The sequence below is a fragment of the Saccopteryx leptura genome, chromosome 8, assembly GCF_036850995.1.
Source record: "Saccopteryx leptura isolate mSacLep1 chromosome 8, mSacLep1_pri_phased_curated, whole genome shotgun sequence".
NCBI lineage: Eukaryota > Metazoa > Chordata > Mammalia > Chiroptera > Emballonuridae > Saccopteryx > Saccopteryx leptura.
The window spans coordinates 72,231,310-72,251,594 of NC_089510.1; the positions used below are offsets into that span (position 1 = coordinate 72,231,310).

At 40.3% G+C, this 20,285-nt stretch overlaps 1 long non-coding RNA gene across 6 annotated transcripts in view; it reads right to left on the reverse strand.

The window, feature by feature from the left end:
• The window catches only part of LOC136379855 (uncharacterized), a 127,404-nt gene that overhangs the window by 41,948 nt on the left and 65,171 nt on the right, over positions 1 to 20,285 (reverse strand). For all 6 annotated transcript variants that reach the window (XR_010746808.1, XR_010746809.1, XR_010746811.1 and 3 more), the window contains exon 3: positions 1,972 to 2,255. This is a non-coding gene — a long non-coding RNA (uncharacterized lncRNA). The remainder of the gene's footprint in view (positions 1 to 1,971; positions 2,256 to 20,285) is intronic.

Here is a 20,285-nt window from a genome sequence, read left to right on the forward strand (position 1 = left end):
TGATCTTTTTAGAAGTCTTAAAAGCTGACACTGATCCCTTTGGCCTGTTAACCCTGCCCAAGTTTCAAATACTTTAGCTATTTCGAAGGCCCTTCTATTAATTTGAAGGAGGGAAAAAAAGAGACCCAAATATTTAAATCCCTCTCCCCCCCAAACAGTTACTCCTCTGCATCCTTCCCCCCTTTTCTTTCTTTAAACAGGAGCTTTTATGTGACTGACACGTTTCACACTGCCGATTCTGCAAAGCCAGGTATAACTGACATGAAGCGGCTCTTACAAAAAATCTGATGTTGGACTACATACTACCCATGTATAAGATGAAATCTAAATAAAATTGTATCTACCTAACCCCTCCCCAACTAAAACAAAACAAAACAAGAAAAAAAAAAAACACCCTTCACCTGTATTTAAATAGCGTGTCTTTAATTACAGCAGTTGGGGATGCATGAGGCTGAAATGAAATTAGCCGTCATTACCAGTCCTTTAACTCTGTGGTGCTTTTGATCAGCACTAAATTAGCTTTCCAGTTCTAACAAAGACTCTACAGCAAGCAGTGGGCTGTAAATAAGACAGCGCGACCTGCCCTCAACACCTTTTCTCTTGTCAATCATAGCTCTATCATTCAGCCCAAGATTAACCTTTATCTACCAAATTAAAAGAAAAAAAAAAGAACGAAAGAAAGAAGAAAAAGAAAAAAGAAAAAGGAGGCGGGAAGGAAAGCCCCCTGACCACCACATGTCGCAATAACAGAGGTTCCTAAGAGCCCCTTTTAAATTGTATTATAATGAGCCTGTGTCAGAATCTGCAATTTCCAAATCATCCCTCCCCACCCTACCCCCTACGCCACCCCCTGTATCTCTCGAGTATATTACAAGAGTTAGAATGATGTCCAGGTAGCAAAGGAATCCCTTTCCCCGAGTTATTAATTGGTTACGGGCCACCCTTCCTAAATCAATTTACCATTAGCTTCTCCTCCTCTATTAGTATAACAAAATTTTGGGAGAGGAGGGAATGCTTGAGGAGAAAATATTGATAATTTTAAGGCCTATACATAAGTTTCTGGGGGTGAAAACAATCATTTACTCCACTAATAGTGTCTAGTTTTTAAGTCTGAGGAGAAAAATATCACCAACAGCAGCAACAAAAACCCAGCTGCTTTTCCCAGTTCTGAATTAAGAAAGTAAAACATAGGTTCAAATTGCCATTAGAGGGCGCCAGAGAACAAGCCCCTAACAGCCCTCGCACAACTTCCCCGAGAAGCCCCCCTAGCTTCCAGCCTCGCCAAGGTCTGTAATTCCTTCTCAGGTAACATTTCCTGCTTATCTTGCCCTCTTGCATCTCTAGATGTCAACAACAATGTCTCCTAAGAACGAGGTGTTGCTTGTCCTTTTCCTTCTCTTTTTCACCGCCCCCCCCCCCACCCCCCGCCCCCAGCCACCACCAAAATAGGTAGACGCTAGGTGAAATAGTAGCAATCCCTTATTGACATGTACCTTTCGGCTCACATCACTCTTTGCATTCGATGTAATCTCGGTCTGGAGAAGGTTCGTTGTAGGGACCAAATGCTAGAATTTAACATTGTTAAAATGGAAGCCTGAATTTTTCATTTCTGTATTTCTCTTTGGGGGATCACGGATTTCTTCATTTTCACACACAAAAAAGAAACAAACACACCCTTGCAAGGAAACTGCTTATATTCAGCATTAAAACTGTTCAGAATAGAATAAAAAAATGTTACTTCATTTCTGCATTTGTTAAAAAAATCAAAATTAGCGTTTAATTCCAAAAGTTAATGCTTTCAGACTTAAATCTGCCTGTGTTAAATGACTGCCACAAAGGGTATATTTCCAGATCTCTTAAAGGTTAAAAAAAAAAAAAAAGAATGAGAAGGGAAGAAAGTGAGTTGGGGGTGGGTGGGTGGAGAGGAGTGAGCTAGCAGTGAATGTCAAAGTTGGGTTGCAAACTACTTACATGTCCATGCCAGATCAGGGTGTTGTCTTGTAGCAGTTTGATTGGCAGGTAAAAAAGCGAAAGAACGTGAAGGCTCCCGAGCCTCTTGTCAGCCCAAGCTAGATCACTTCTCACCGGACAGAACAGCTGAAGGGGCTTGCAATTCCCCTCTCATCCTCCATGCAAGGCACCGGGAATCCATTTCGGTTTTTCTTCCCCCCAGTCTCTCCATCAGCCTCCTGCCTTTACCCGCTTCGCCTTACACCAGCCTCCAAGACCTAGCCTAGCTTTGCCACTGCAATCCCCTGCAACAAGAAAAATCGTTTATGGCTTAAAACCCCAAATGGCTGATTTTTTAAAAGAGAGAGGGAGAGGGAGAGAGAGGAGTGAGAGGGTGAGGGGGAGAGAGAGGGGGAGCGAGAAGAATGCACCCAGAGAACAACAAAAAAGTCAGTTATCCTAACACTGCTCTATCCCCCCCACCGTACAGAAGAAGAATAAAAAAAAAGCTTTATGTTTTTTCAGTGGGTATTCAAAGATAATTTGATGCCATTGTTTCTGCTACAGATGGTTCTTTTAAATACAATAACACGGCTCTTTGTGCAGGCTACCCACAATAAAAATCGAAAGCGTTCCCCTGAATAACCATTTTGTTCTCTCTTGTATGGGGCCAACAAAAGATGCCGTGAGGTAATGGGTTCTGTTTATTGAAGCCATAGAATAGGAGTTTGATAAAGATTTTTTTTAAAGCAGAAGACCTTGCAAGGTCGGGCTGATCTCTTCATATCTTTTTATTAAAATATTTGTCCACTAAATTATTCCTTGGTGCAGCTGCAGGTTTTTTCCTCAATTCTTAATCAACCCAAACATCTGTCTCTTTGAGAAGGCTTTAAAAAAAATCTGCAATTGTATCAATGGTGCAGCAACCTTATCAAATCCTGAATTTTTAGGCTCAGCGCAGGCAAAGGCAATGTAGTTTCAATTCTATTTGATCCTGATGAGGAGAGGTGGAGGGTTAGGGGAGAGGAGACACACACCCCAGAGAGAGCAACAGAAGAAAACTAGTAAGGTTTTCCTCTCCCATCTCTTGCTGACCATGCACAACTGCATGAGCCAGACACACAGATCACTGAGGACTTGAGGTGTGTCTCCTGATCTCTGCAAGCTCCCACCCATGCCTGTGTTGGACAAGGGCTAGGCATGTTTCCTTACCATCCTAGGATAAGGGCCCAGAAGAAGGAGTGGAACAAGCTAAAGGTTAGTCTCTAGCACCCAAAGAGTCCTACTCTTGGCTCTCTTTCACACATTGCTAGCTAGTTTTGACTCACTGATCACTATCCTGTCAGGGGATTGGTGGCCACAGCCTTCCTGTTATATAGCACCCTATCCCCTCAGGCTTGTTCTTCCAGTCACCCTTTTTCCTCAGTTCCATGGAAAGCATCAGCTTCCCTTCACTGGAGAAGCCCTGCCACCTAGACTTAGCTGCGGTTGATACCAACTTTGAGAGTCCTGCCCATTAGGCAGGCAGGGTGTTGCAAGGGAAGGGGAAGGTGGCTAGGTTGATCTACTGTTCTACAGGAATTGATGGCAGGGCTCTCAGGGCCTCCAATAGCCCAGAGTGACAATAATCCACTTTTCTGACATCTCTGTGTGTTTTCATTTGTGGCAAGATAACAGTCTGGGGAAGATGGCTTTAATTTTAAAAAGATGTTTTCATTGGGTCTCTATCTTTGTCCCCTGCCCTACTTAGTCCTCCCTTTCTTCCCACAAATCATCCAAAATAAGAGGAAGATAACCACTCAAATGAATCCCTTGACAAAAATGACTTTAGCTTCCACTTTCCATTTTGGCAACAATAATGTTATTGGTTTATAACTGGTCTGGAACTCATCTAATAACAGATTGTTGGTGACTATTATTAGACACCAATTAAAACCTTTCCTATGAAACTTGAAAAACAAATACAAACAACAAAACGATGGACACTTTATCAGTTCAAAAGAGTGAAAGTCAGGGCAATACTAAAAGAGTTACACACATCCCAACACTGTCTGGATCAAGCAAATGTGTTTGTATAAGTATGAGTGTATTGAGGGAGGGGGGGCATAAGTATAAATCAAGAGTGACCTTTAATAGAGCAGGCTGAGGAATATATTCTTGTTACTTCTGGTATTGTAGGAAAGGTGGGAGACATTATGCAAAATTGAAAGTCAATAGTAGAAATACTTCTCCCATTAAAGGTGGAGTGGGAAAGGGAAAATTAAAATGTTTAATCCTGTGTTTCTTAACTTTGCACCAAAATGAAATCCACTGAAATAATGGAACGATTTCTTCCTGCTTCCCTTGTCATATTTTTTTCCTTGAACAGAAAAATTTATAAAGGATGCTATAACCTGATTAAAAGCTATTTTTCTTTTTGATGAACTGAAATAAGAATCTGAACTGCTGTACTCTCCATTGAGGGAGGGGTTTGGGCCGAATCTAAGTCTGTCTATAAGATGGGAGGGCATCAGTGAGTAGTCAAATGTGACTAAAGGTGAGTAAACTTTATAAACCTTATCAATTGAATCCGTTTAATCCCAGACATAGGAAGTTTAAAATCTCTCAGTTGGCCCCACTCTCTTGTGAAGGATCAGGAAGATTTTGTGGGCAAGTGTCCAAAAGTTGTCTCAAAAGCTGTAATGCATTCTATCTGACACAGGGGAAGACTTAAGCCTTGAAAAAGTGCGGAATGTGTTAATGTGAAGGGCCAAAATGACAACCTGCCTTGGTAGGTGAGGGAGTCAAGAATTAGTTGTCTGCAACTGGAAAACTACTTTTAAAATAATCTTTCTCTATCCAGAAACTAAGCTGACAAGTCAGCTCCTTTCTCATTGGAGCAAACATAATAATAATAATAATAATAATAATAATAATAATAATAATTATTATTATTCTAGGCTATAGAAACGCTTTCTGACCAGTTGGGGAAATCCTTGAGAACCTATCTATGGACTCTGTCTGAATGGGAAACTTCACCAATCCAAAGTGCTTTGGGGCCAAATCTGAACTCTCCAATTTCACAAGTGCAAGCCACACTGGGAGATGTGGGGAGTTCATCTGGCCACTCCTAGGCTGGGGATGTGGTTGTGAGAGTGGCATTCAGCAGGAACCACTCAAGATGGTGGAGGAAAGAAAGGAGGGAGGAGGGGAAGGACGGAAGGAGTGAGTGAGAAGAAATGGAGGGAGGGAGGAAAAGATAAGGTGCAGAGAGGATAAAAAAGAAGATGCAAGCGGACTACAGGCTGAAGGGATTCAGCAAGTGAGGCACCCTGGACCTGGTTTTAAACTGGTGAGTGCTTCTCATAAGGAAACAGTATACGCACAATCAGGGTCCGGAAATACGAGTTCCACGGAGATAGCACAGTGTCATGCTTTAGCCATCAGCTAAGGCGAAAGCTGTATCTTCCTATTTACTAGCAATCAAGCATTTACCAACTGGCCGCTCTATCCGCTCCAAGTGGAACTAGGACGGACTCGGCCGGCGCCCCCGACGCTGTGGCCTGGCTGCCGGCTCTCGGGCCGCCGCCTCCGGGGCGGGTGTTCGGAGTCCCGTGGACGCCTCTGGGGGCGCTGGCGCGCCGGGCGGTAGGCCGACCTTCACGTCCCCTGCTCGGCCGCCCGGCTGCCAGGTGTGGGGCTCGGAGAGGGGCGGCCCGCGCCTGGTCGGAGGGGCGCTGCTCCCCCAGCCCGTGGGGCTTATGGCCGCGAGTGCTCGGGACTATTCTGCAGGCCGTGAACGTGGTGTCCACTCAACACCATCCAGTTATTCACTTAGACAAAACGACACAACACGACACTGCCACTTGATGCACAATTCCAAGTGACGGGGGAGCGGAGCCAGGCCGGGGAAGGACTTGCTTTCAATCCAAACTCTTTGGATTCTGAAGCCTCACCCGCGGGCGCGCGCGCGTGGGAAGGGGCCGGGCCCTGCTTTCGCAAAGCGCGGGCGAGCCTTCTGGGCACCCAGCTACTGTTGCCCCAGGAGGGGCGACCGAGGGGACGGGCTGAGGGTGCGCGCGTCCCCAGAGCCGCCAGCGGCCTCCAAGTTGCGGCCCTGCGGGAGAGCAGCCCCACCCGACGCCACGCGGCGCGGAGGCTCGGCGGCCGGCGGCGCCCCGGGCCAGGAGGAGCTGCGCCCCCAGCGGCCCGCGGGCCCTCGCGCGCCGCCCCGTTTCCCGCGCTCTCGGCCCGCACGTCCCGGCGCCGCCACGGCCCAGCCCCGTGAGGCCTGCGCGACCGGCCGGCTCCGACAGCGGAGACCGGCTCTCGGGCCGCCCTTGCCCGTGCGTTTTTGCCGGCCTCGGGGCTGCTCCGAGGGAGGCGCAGGCGGGCTGGCAAGAGCTCCCCGAGGAGACTCGGATGTCAGAGTGACGTCGGGAACCGCTGGTCGGCGGCTCCCCGCGAGGCCAGCTGGGTTGTTCCCAGGGCGCCGCCGCCTGCGGAAACGCGAACCCCGCGTGACCCCGGAATCCTGGGGAGCGCGGGCAGGTGCGTCCTCCCAGGCTGCGCCCGAGTCACCTCCAGGAGCTCAGAAATGGAAAGTCGGGCCCCAGGGCGGAGGGCATAGAAGGGCGATGGCAAGTAACTCAGTGAGCCACGACTACCGTCGAGGTATTGCAGGTGGGAGTGAAGGCTCGAAGGCGGCCTGCTTTCTTAGTGGCCGAATACCCAGCATGGCCTTCTTTCCCACCCGTGTTCAAACTTCTGTAACTCTCTGAGGTACCCTCAGTCTTTGTTTTATGGTAAGACTGACACCTGGGACGCGGGAAGGGTGTCCTTTTATAACTAAGAGGAAAGTTGGAGGGGGTGGCAAGGCTGATGGGGAGCGTTCATCAACGGACTTGTTACATTTCTTTGTTATATATAAAATGAAGTTTTACATGCAATCACGTTTTGTTTTTACGTGTAAACAGATTAATTTTAAACTGTTAAGTGTTTAAATATGCCACAAGTTTTGTGACTCTTTTTGTCCAATTTCTTACTTTTTCAATATGTCAGAGTCTCAGTAAATGGAAATATCTCATTTCTCAGCCTCTGAATAGCAGAGTAGTGGATGGAATAAGGGGAAGGACCATGGGATATTTGTCTTGTGATTGTCGCTCTGGCATATGCTTTCCGGTACCATGCTTCCAAATTTTCCTCTTTGTCAATTTAAGATAAATTAACTTGCATTTTGGATAAGATATCATCATCTTCTAGACTTCAAGAATAACCATGTACGTTTTCCAAATGTACACCTTATCCAATATTGAAATTACCAGTACAGAGTTGGATTTGATAGGTATGTATCTGAACCAAAATTCACATGGTGCAACCTCATGAATATACTTGTAGACCCAGTGCAAAAGCTGTATGCAGATAAAAGTTTGAAAAGGAATACTAAAGTGATTACTGTCTACTTCTCAGAGGTCCAAGGATGAGCAGTTATTCTGGATGGCTTACTAATACATTCTTGAAAGAGAGGAAACATTATGGTGACTATTGGGAGACAAGGAGAATGCCATTTTGAATTTTCCCTGTGGAAGGAAGTTAGTGATCCAAGGAAACTGAGCCCAGGGAGAATTTCTATTTGTACCACCCCTTCCAATCCCTTCTCCTAACATTCTTTCTTAAAGAAACAGCAACATTCTATTTGAGGTTAAAAAGAAGAAAGGACAGACTTTTAATGAACATCTATTATGTACTAGATACCTTTTCTTATCTTATTTTCAAAATAATCCTATAAAATTGAGATTATAACCCCCTCCCCCTGCTTTAATTTAACAGAGTAAAGGGACTATCTATCCAGCTGGGTTAAATAGCTCTGGTTACACAGCTGAGAAAGAGTAGATCTTGGTTTCAAACCTAGCTCTATAGTTCTAAAACCTAGCCTGGTCTTTAGAATCTGGTGGACTGAGTCCAAACGGACTCAAGCAAGCATCATTGGTTCCTGACTATAGTGGATACAGGAGGAAATTGGTTGTGAACAGGTGTGACCTTGTTTTTTTCTTCTTTCCTTCCCCTGAAAGGCAGCCTCTTAATTCTGGCTCTCCTTAGGATCTTTGGGTGTGAAGAGATTGACTTGGGGCTAGAATATAAAAGTCTATGTCTTGTTCCTGTGCCAAAGTTGGACTTAGAGTTTAAGTGAATTTTCCTAATATAGGTTTCAATTGGCATCAGGTTTAAGGTTACCCATAGGCTGACTTGATCAGGATAATGATTTCATGAGGACAGTTTTGATGCATAGGTCAAACTAAGTATCATTCCTAAAACCCCAGCCTCAGAAACTGAAAGGATGGTAGGGAAATATAATAAAACACATGGCTGCTAATTAACCTTATTAACAACTGCAAACCAGTGAGAATTTATATTTTTATTTTCTCAAAAAGGCAATTAATTTTTTTCTTCTATTAATTACCCCCTACAGATAATCACCTATATCAAACCCACCTTTTAAAAGGTCAGTAGAAATTATTTTAAGACATTCAAATATAAAAAAATGTATTGTTATTTTAATAGACATTATGGATGGTTTAATTTGTATCTTGTATTAAATTAAACATATGGTGAACAGGGTATAATAGATTTTCTATAATTTAGCTGCCAATGTGGCAACAGCAGCCAGTTACTCTCACCAGCAGACTTGTCAGTGGTTTGTTTACTAGCTTATTTGAATTAAAATAAAGCTTCGCTTCTGCTGACTGCACATCATTATCTATGAGACCATAATCCTGCTAGCAAATCCTATATCTTCCAGAACTGGCTCTTTTGTTTGGGATTACTGAGAGCTTAGCCTATAACAAAGAGGAATAAGGCATCCCTCTCATCCTCATAATTAAGTGTGGGGACTAATTTAGAAACAAACCCAGAAAGATGTACTATTTGGAGTTATATTTCTATACAGAATGGAGAAGAAACAGGATAGGCCAAACACCTGATTGTTAACAATGTTTAAACTATTAAGCAAGTGTACTACAGGAATCCGTCTTGTTAAAATTAAGAACAACAGCAAATAAAGCATTGATGGCCTTTGCATGGGGCAGTAATTCTGTATGAAGGATCTGAAGGTATGTTTGGGAAGAGGAAGTATTAGGGTGTCAAGCAGGAGATGTGCTGTATGCTTTGTGAATGCTGTTTATTTTGTTCTTCCATTATCCTAACAGGCTGCACAATTAGTCATTATTGTTAGGAACAGAGTTATTAAAATGCTGAATAAAAATAACACATCACTTTTTTATTTACTAGGAAAAATATATGTCATTGGAAATAGTTAACATTATTTCCAAGGCATGGAAAAATAAAAAGGATGGGTGATTCCGTGGCTCTTTCCATACACCTAGCTCAAAACAGATCATGAATTCTGGTGGCCCAATTCTATCTGTGTTTAAGGAGAGAACTTCACAACTAAGATGTATATAAAAACAGCTTTTACAATCCACAATTCATCTATGAACTGATGCCTATTTGTTGAAGAAGAAGGAAAACACGGCTTTATTTATCAATGTCTTTAACATTAATTGTCACAGATGGGAATTCTGAGGACCTCTGTGAAACCAAACCAGGCCCTGGTGAATTATAAAGCAGGTCCTTAGACTTTAAAAAACATTTAGGCAAAGTGACAGTTCAGAACATCTGTTAGCCTTCTGTCTGAGTATAAACTAGATGTCATGGAGTGCACAGCTGTAGGCATTTTAGGCTTTTTTTTTTTTTTGCCAACATCTGTCATAGCAGTACAATAATATAGGTAATTATCAACACCTTACATAAACTGTTAGCTATTTTAATTTTTAGAAAGAGTAAAATTAGTGTTATAGTCCTTGGAAAAAATAATTGAGATGAATAGAATAATTTTTCTCTAAAAGATGAATAAATGATTTGATCATTCTTTGAAAAACACACATTTTAAATATTTCTTGCAGCCAATACCAGTATTATACCATTTTGAAAAGAAATATTCTAAGTGATATTTTTTACATAAAGATATAAGTACATATAAAATAAGGGGAAAGGTAGAAAGAGGCCAATAATTTGCTGTTTGGAGCAACCAAAGATGGTATATGTTATGATTAAAAAATAGAGTTTGAAATACCACACAATCGTGGCATTAACTGATTCCACATCCATAAAGATTAAAAATTCACTTTATAATGTCAGTATACCAAAATCTTAGTGATGAATTATAAAAAATTTTCTTCCTTTTCTTTGCTCCTCTTAGCCCTAGAGTTTTGCAGAGAAATGACATAGAAAACTATAATTCACATCCTGCCATCTTAGTACTAAAGTTAATTTGAAAAGGGGTAGTACATCATATAAATATAAAGACCCTTCATTCTTTTAGTGCCACCTAGATATGGATCATCTATACAGTGCTCATCCTAAAACACTGGGCATTACTGTCTTGTATCTGATTCCCTCGACATTACTATAGTGGTTTTTCAGTCTAAAGAACTTGAATCAGCAAGACTATATTTCAGAGCACTGAGTTGGGGAAAATGCCAGTCAATAATGTCTTATTGAAAGACCAAGCCCAGCTGAGAAAATAAAGGAGTTGACTTGCAATTGGATTTCATCATCTAAACATGCAGTGTAATCTTAACCAATTCATTACACACTCCTTTTGTTTCCACTACAAAAGGGATGTTACCTTTGTCAGAGGTTGTAATTCCAGTATGTTCAAGCAAAGACAAGGGAGAAATTGAAAAAGTGCTATCAATTCTACCTACAGCCAGGAAGAACTGTAGGGTCAGAAGGTCATTATCACTGTCCCATGTTCAGTTCAGAGTAGACCACAGAAATTTCCGCATTGCAATAGAAAGGTATAATAAAGGAGACTCACAGAAAATACTGAGTAAGAATGATAAAAAATCATATTCTTGAACACATTTGATATAATACAGATGAAGAATAAAATGAAGTGAATCTCTATTTGGGCAATAGTTGTGGATGCTTAGAATTATGCTTCCTTAGAATAATCTTCAGGAGGAAGGAAATTGTATTAATGGGAGATCACCATGGCAAAAAAAAAAGAGTTGCAAATGTCAACATTCATAATCTAAGGTCTAGGAAAGGTTCAATGAGAAGAAGAAGGAGGACGTAAATACAGATGTAAAAGGCAGACAACTTGGCCCAAAGGGAAGGATTAAAAATGAAAGAAAGTGACTAAAAGAAAAAAAAAGTGTGAGAGATACAGGGAATAAAGATGTGTGTGTGTGGGGGGGGGGGGAGGCAAAAGAGTGTATTGATTACTAAATGGAGTGTTAGAGACCAAGTGAAAATTTTGGGCCTGTGAGCGTTAGTGTTTCCTAAAGAAAGTGATCAGCTGTAAAATATAAGTGTAGGGGAAAAAAATTAAAAAATAATAGCTGTGTAGTATTGTTTCAAAGCCTGCTAAAATGGGTTCATTTGATACTTCTCAATGCCATATTTCTTTACCAGTGAGGGAAAAATCAATATATTTTGATGTCTAGAAAAGGTGGGAAAAATTAGAAAGTAACTTATTTCCCAAACAACTTGGAAAATGCCTTTTAAAAAAATGCTTTTTAAAAAAAGTGATGAAGACTCCCTAAGGGCATTACTTTTTCCACCTGCTTTAAAACGTTTGGAACAGAATAATCAAACAAGGATATCTGCAACATCAGATATTAGAGTGAGCTTCAAAAATTATTACCCTAAAATAATCTTCACTTTAGTGGTGGCTTATAAGAAAATGCATACTATTTTAGAGTTTATATTGTGAATGTGAAGGCATATTTGCCTATAAGTACTCCTCTTTGATTACTCAGCATTCCTTGGTTGATGGAAATAATACTCTGTTAGGGTTCATTTTATATGACGAAAATCATTTCCAAAAGTCAGAGCTGGCTCTGATCGACTTTCTGAAACAGACCCAGTTTGCAGTCAGCGTGCTCTCATCCTCTTCCCTCCTTTGTGCTGTCGCCTCTCCTGGCTTGTGCCCACTGCCCTCATCTTCCTTCGTTAAGGGTCTTAATCCAGGCTGATCTTCCCTAGGTAGTGTCCCAGGCTGTCCCCTCCCACTCTCCCAAATCAGAAACAAATGGCTAATAAATGGATACACTATAATGTACTAATGACAGATAATAATAATGTGTTCTTTCTTCACAGTTGCTAGCTTTATGCCAGAAGCTCTTTAAAGAGAGAAGGGCATAGGTTTTGGTAATTTTTGTATCTTCTATATCACCCAACAAAGTGCTTTCCCCATAATGAACATTAACTTGTAAATGAATATTTGTTGAGTTTTATACTTTTCTCCTAAATTCAATCAATCAATTAATCAGTCTATCTATACCACTTAGAGTAAGCATTTATTATTAAATTTTATGTATTTATATTTTAGGTCCTAATAGCAAGATACAGTTATCAGGCAGAATTAGAGTCTTTCAAAGTGATATTAATTTTTTATGCTGTTGTTTAATACAGCTACATTAAAGGGAAATTTAAAGAAGAAAATGTAATCTATAATACTACTATCATAACATCATAAGTAACTTAATTTTTTTTCCTATTTTCCTTTCTGATCTTTGGCCTGCACTTACTTAAAAATTAAGTAGTATACATCTCTTTGGATTTTTATGTTCACTTACTTTTGCTGTGCTTTGAAACTGAATTTGTCATTAAAGGACAAAGGCTTATTGTAAATGCTCAAATTTCAAATGGTAGAATTTTATACCCTCAAAAAAAAAGTCCAAGAAGATATTTTTGGATTGGGAGAACTTTTTCAGAGCTCTATAAGGCCAGTATATCTAAAAGTAGCTAATCTTTATTTTTTAATTTAAATTTATTGGGGTGACACTGGTTAATAAAATTATATAGGTTGTAGGTGTGAAAATAGCTAATATTTTACTATCTGAATCATAGGATCTTTGATTTTAGAAGGAGAAGTTGGAAGCATAGGATTGTAGAGACCTGTAGTGGCCTTGCAGGAAGAGAAGACCCAAGATGAGATGAATAGTAGGTACTCAGATGAATAGTAGGTACTCGCTTCCATTCCGACTGTCAATAACAGAAGGCATTTATCTGTCCTTCCTCAAATCTGTCTAGAAACAATTCTCAGATCTCCGAGTTTTTCTATCCTTATTCCAAATACATACTTCATAATAGGGTTTGGTCAAAAAGATTTGAATGTATAGGCCATATTCACTGTCACAAAGAAAAATAAAATTAATTTTCTCTATATTAATCTCATGAGTCACTATCACTTTTGCAGGCAACCCAAGGCCCTTTGCAGAAGAAACACTAGAATGTTCTGTTAATCAAGTGATCATATTGAACACTTCTGAGTGTTACATAATTAGTATTTTTACCATTGTAAGTTGAAAAGGTTTGGAAGAACTGCTACAATGTGTTTAGCCTTGAATGTCCATTACCAGCAAATGGAAGGATTAGAAGAATATGATAAGCTAGTCAATAAGCAATATGCACTTTCATGCAGTCCATTTCTCTCCTTTCCCCTACTCTGTTTTGACCTTAGTAGGCTATGGTACTTATATATTCAGTACAAGTAGTGATCCCTCTTCCCTCAAACACATACACACACACACACACACACACACACTCACACACTCACACGCGCACACACATGCAAGCTCGTGGGCTCACCCCTTGACACCAATTGAAGAAGGCTGATTTATTGTGCCATGTAGTTTAATCCACCATTTCTTATTTAAGTAAGATGGCCTCTAGAGTATTTTTTCTTTCACTAATATGAAACTAAAATCCTACAAGGCCACCACCAGTATGTATTATTATCAGTCTAAACATAGAGGGAGATCGCTTCCTTTTTAAAGGTTAGAGTTCTTGGATCACAGAGCAAGACCCTATGGAATTCTCTCCCTTATAACTCAGCTTGACTTGAAGGGGCTAGAAAATCCAGCCACAGCCCAGAGAAAATTGTGCTATAGAGGAGATGCAGAGCTGATTCCCATCTCACACCTGCAGAATCTGCTGCCAGCTGTTCAAGTCTAAGTTCTGTGGCTTTTCTGTTCCTGCCTGTTAGCGGGTTAATTCATTAACTCCTAGTATCTGCAGCAAAGATCATATAGACAGATATTTAGGGTATCAAGACAAACACTAGAGTGGAAGGGTGATGGAGCTGGCTGACTGAATTTTGTCTTTATGGCGGTAAATCATTGCTGAGAGTCGTCTCATCAGCTGCACACGGTCCAGAGTGCGTCTCAAAATTCAGCCTTGACTCTCTAGCCTTGCTTCCATTCACTCCACCTTCAGCAGCCCAGCTAGCTATTCAGCCCATCATCCGCATTTTATGTCGCAGGCAAAAAGCCAACAAAAATATGGTCATGTTTAAAAGCCTTTTAAGCAGCGAGCACCTCCCTCCTTTCCCAATTGTTCCTTGCTTTTTCACATTCCTAGTTAATGGGTTTTTAAAGCAGTTTCCCCAACTCTTTTCCTGCCACACACTGTCTTGCCTGGCATCTATGCAGCAAAAGGCTGTTCTTCAAGAGGTTTTTAAATCCATTGTGCCTCTTTGTGCCTTTCAACTGCTAACTCTTCAGGTACAGGCTGAGTTTCTTGCTTAGCATATTTTGCATGTTTCAAGCCATTCACAGCAACTACAGTAAAAGTGAGGTGAAAAATAAAAATAATAAGTGCAATCATTTTAAGTGAAGTTTAGGGCCATGTTTGCAGTTTTCTGTTTTCTCAAGGCATCTCATAGATATCCAACAACAGGAATATTTTTAGAAAGTATACAATTTTGAGTTCAAATATAAATAAGAAGTTTCTTCTCTCTCTCTCCAACCCCGTCTCTTAGAATTAATGTATCCTGGTAGGTCATGAGGCTTTAGTTTGTTGAAACACCCATACACTATATATTAGGCTGTCCAGAAATCTCTCCTGTTATTGTTTTTATTAGTGGAAAGAGGATAAGAAAAGGTGTAAATGAGGAGTATTATATAATTCTTTTTGTGTGTGTGTGTGTAAGAGAGACAGACAGACAAACAGGAAGGGAGACAGATGAGAAGCTTCAACTTATAGTTGCCTCATATTAGTTGTTCATTGATTGCTTCTCATATGTGCCTTGACAGAGAGGGTGGGGTGGGGCTCATGCTGAGCCAGTTACCTTTTACTCAAGCCAGCGACCTTGTGCTCAAGGCAGAGACCATGGGATCATTTTGATGATCCCATGCTCAAACTGAAGGACCGTGCTCAAGCTGGTGAGCCCATGCTCAAGCATGGCCTTGAGGCTTCAAACCTGGGACCTCAGCATTCCAGGTCTATGCTCTATCCACTGTGCCACCACCAGTCAGGGTATATAATTCAAATATTGAGAGCTAGTAATGATCTAAAGGTCTATATTTACATTTTTAAAAACAAGTATCTATTGCTGCTATTTGCCAGGAATTGTGTTTAGGCATCAAATGTAAAGTTGAACAGGAAATAGTCTTTGTCCTAGAAGAAGCTTACAGTTTAGTGAAGAGAGAGCTAAGTAAATAAGCAACTAATTAAATGTGTGTTTTGAGAAATAATGCTTTGTGGCTTTGCTTGCAGTTAAAATGTTCTATTTAGCTTAGAGATAAGAATTCTAAGTTATGCTATTAAAATCTTAAGTAAACAAATATTTTCCCTTTTGACTAAAGAAAATAATAATGACTAGCACTTTCTTTTAAATGCAATCATATATATTTTTTCAGGCCCTGTAATACTGCATGCTTTTTCTTCAGCGTTGAACCAGTGATCTCACCATGTGGCCAAAATGAATTAGTTTTCTAAGCAGTGTAGCCATTATAAAATTACTCAAATACTTAAGTCTTATATAACATGTTCTCTTTTTTTCTGGTTCTGTCTGGTGTGTAATATTTTATAGTAAGCTACAGAAAACCAGATTAGCAAAAGTTCTCTAGGATAAAACTATAGTATTTGTATAATCATATTTTCTTTTCTGGTGCTACTGTTATAGCTGGCACAAACTTTCCACTTAAGTTATTTTCCTATCATTTGCTTATAATCCTGACTCTCCTTTAAAGAAGGGGTTAAGTCTTTATTCTACTTGATATCCCCAATGCCTGATTGACACATAGGATAGGCTTAGGAAGAAAGGAAGGAGAGAAGGAAGGAAGAAAAGGGAGAAGGAAAGAAGAAAGGTGTTAAATCTTTTTTTTATACTGAAATAGCGAACAGATCTATTGTCACCTGTGTCATTCCATCTTTGAAACAGGTTATTCTTTTATTTTATATACTATATAACACTACATATATAGTTTAGCTTTTAAGATGACCTGGTCACTTAACACATTCAACTTCTGACAGAGGTACCATATTTATTTTTTTGTTTGCACTGATTATCTACAAAAATACAATTAAGACAATTCCATTTGGATAAATGTGGATATGGATAGTAGTGTTGTTAAAGAGAAAATAATCACAAAGGATATTTTAATTAAAGGCCCAATAGAGTGAAATTTTTTTATTCTACCATTTTTCTAAAGAAAAATTGGCTTGTGCCAAAGTCACACTTACTTTTGATTAAACACCATACAACAATTATGAGTTATGTTGCAATCAATCATACCTTGTATTGGATTTCTGTAGGATTTATAGTCTTTTAAAGGTGTAAAATAAACAACTGTTATAAAATATAGGTATGCGTACATTCAAAAAGAAAGAAAAACTATTAAAAAACAAAAAGCAAATGATTTATAAATTTTCATTAAAAAAACTTGATTCTTGCCTGACCAGGTGGTAGAACAGTGGATAGAGCATTGGACTGGGATGTAGAGGACCCAGGTTTGAAACTCTGAGGTCACTGGCTTGAGCGTGGGGTTGCTGGCTTGAGTATGGGATCATAGACATGACCCATGGTCACTGGCTTGAGTCCAAAGGTTGCTAGCTTGAAGCCCAAGGTCACTGGCTTGAGCCCAAGGTCGCTGGTTGAATAAGGGGTCACTTGCTCTGCTGTAGCCCCATGGTCAAGGCACATATGAGATCCCAATCAATGAACAACTAAGGAACCGCTATGAAGAATTTATGCTTTCATCTCTCTCCCTTCTTGTCTGTCTGTTCCTACCTGTCCCTGTCTCTGATTCTCTCTCTGTCTCTGTCAAAAAAAAAGAAAGAAAACTTGATTCTTTCTTTCTAATATTTTCACTGATTATTTATTCAGTGCACATTTACTGACTACCAATTTTGTGGAAAGGATTATGTAGGAATTGTGAAGAAAATAAAAATGAAAGTATTGCCTCTTTTTCAATTTTTTGGAAGAGTTTGAGAAGGGTAGGTATCAAACCTTCTTGTTTGTCCCTATATATAAAAATTATCTCAAAAGAAACCAATGCCCTAAATAAAAGACCTGAAACAATAAATTACATAGAAGAAAACATAGGTACTAAACTCATGGATCTTGGTCTTTGAGAGGATTTTATAAATTGGATCCCAAAAGCAAGGGAAGTAAAGGCAAAAATAAATGAATGAGACTGTATCAAACAAAAAGCTTCTGCACAGCAAAACAAACAAGCAAGCAAACAAAAAAAGAACAATAAGAACAACAACAACAAAACCCCCCACAAAATTCATTAAAAGGCAAACAACTGAATGGAGAAGACATTTGCAAACAACAGCTCCAACAAGGGTTTAATATCCAAAATATATAAAGAACTCATACAGCTCAACATCAAATGACAAACAATCCAATTGAAAAATGGTCAAGCCCTGGCTGGATAGGTTGGTTGGTTAGAGTATTGTCCCCAAGTGCAGAGGTTGCCAGTTCGATTCCCAGTCAGGGCACATTTAGGAACAGATCAATGTTCTTCTCTCTCTCTCTCTCTCTCTCTCTGTCTCCTCTCCAATCAATAAATAAAAACTGGTCAGAGGCCCTAAACAGATAATTCTCCCAAGAAGACATACAAATGGCCAACAGATACATGAAAAGATGCTCATCTTCACTAGCTTTAGGGAAATGCAAACAAAACTATAATGAAATACCACTTTACACCTGTTAGAATGGCTGTTATCAACAGGGCAAGTAAGTGTTCTAGAGGTTGCGGAGGAAAAGGAACTCACATGTAAATCGGTACAGTCACTATGGGAAACAGTGACCATCTGACCCAGCAACCCCTCTTCTGGGTATCTGCCTGAAAAATTCAAAAACATTTATCTGCAAATGTTCATTGCAGCATTACTCATGGTGGCCAAGACATGGAAACAACCAAAGTGTCTTTCAATAGATGATTGGATAAAGAAGATGTGGTACATATATACAATGGAATACTACTCAGCCATAAGAAAAGATGAAATATTGCCATTTATGACAACATGGATGAATCTTGAGAATATCATGCTGAGCAAAATAAGTCAGATAGAAAAAGTCAAGAACCATATGCTTCCACTCATATGTGGGATATAAAACTGAAAACAATAAATGAACAAACAAGAATAACAAACAGGCCCTGGCCAGTTGCCTTAGTGGATAGAGAACGACCCAGTGTGCAGATGTCCCAGGTTTAATTCCTGGTCAGGGCACACATGAGAAGCGACTATCTGCTTCTCTTCCTCTCCCTCTCTCCCTTCTCTTTCTCTTCCCCTCTTTCAGCCAGTGGTGAATTGGTTTGAGCATTGGCCTCAAGCACTGAGGATAGCTTGGTTGATTCGAGCATCGGTCCCAGATGGGAGTTGCTGAGTGGATCCCGGTTGGGGTGCATGCGGAGTCTGCCTCGTTATCTCCCTCCTCTCACCTAAACAAACAAATAAACAGACAAACAAAAACTCATAAGCACAAACAACAGCATGGTGGTTGCCAGAGGGAAGGGGGATGGGGGTAGTAAAAGGTAAAGAAGATCAAGCATATGGTGATGGAACATGATTTGACTTTGGGTAGTGGGCACACAATGCAGTATACAGATCATGTATTATAGAACTGTACATGTGAAACCTACATAATCTTATCAACCAATGTCACCCCAATACATTTAATCAATAAAAATGTAAAATGTAAAAATAATAGATAAAACAGAGTCCCTGCCTTAAGAGAACTTTTAATTTGGTGAACAAGATGACAGTACACATGTAATATAAAGTAAAGTAGAATATGATTACTGTCTCAAGGGAGGCACATTAAAGAAGTAGGGTTTGAGTTGCACTTTGAAGAATTTAATCCAGCAGAGATGTGAGGAATACTTCATAAGCAGAGAAAACAGCACATGCCAGGGCTCCATGACTGCAGCATGGCGGAAGTATTAGGATAAAGCCTTGTGTAGGTTAAGGTCATATAACAGAGACATGTGGAAACCAACCATGAACTTTAGACTTAAATTGAGTGAATACTGGGTATTCCTTTATTTTTTAATTCAGAAAATAGAAGTTTTTTGTTTGTTTTTAGGAAATTTAGGCTATCAGTCTATTGGAGGCTAGGTGCAACAGGAAGAAAAACTAGTAGTGGGAGCTGAGTTGAGAGGGTCGTGAGAGTCTGGGATAAAAATATCATACTGGATTTTGGCTGTGGTAGCATTCATACTGGATGAATGCTATAGCTATCCAAGCTGCTAAAGCTTGTTCTAAATAGAAGTAATGAATAGGAATCAAGTATGACACCAAAATTTTGACCTGGGAAGACAAGAAGACTGGGGTTATTAGGAAAGGAGAGAGGAGACTCAGATCGAAGAACTGGTGTCGTGGGAAAGATATGGATTTTTTTTTTTTTTTTTTTTTTTTTTTTTTTTTTTACAGAGGCAGAGATAGACAGGGACAGACAGACAGGAACGGAGAGAGATGAGAAGCATCAATCATCAGTTTCTCATTGCGCGTTGCGACTTCTTAGTTGTTCATTGATTGCTTTCTCACATGTGCCTTGACCGTGTGCCTTCAGCAGACCGAGTAACCCCCTGCTGGAGCCAGTGACCTTGGGTCCAAACTGGTGAGCTCTTTGCTCAAGCCAGATGAGCCCGTGCTCAAGCTGGCAACCTAGGGGTCTCGAACCTGGGTCCTTCCGCATCCCAGTCCAACGCTCTACCCACTGCGCCACCACCTGGTCAGGCTGGATTTGTTTTTGATCCTGTTGGACTTGAATTGCTGTTAGTACACTCAGGTTGGGGATAGCCATCAGAAAGTAATGAAAATGGAGAAACTTGGGAGAGAGGTCAGGGCTGAAGACAAATTTTGGAATTATTTGCATTGCAATGATAATTTTAGTTCCTCAAGGAACAGGTCTCAAAGAGAGAGAGAGAGAGGGTGTTGAGAGAAGAGAATTATGGACAGAACCTGGGCACTCAAACCTAGAAAGGTAAACCCACGAGAGGGGACAGAGATACAGTCAACGAAAAGATTAAAGGAGCACCAGAATTATGAAG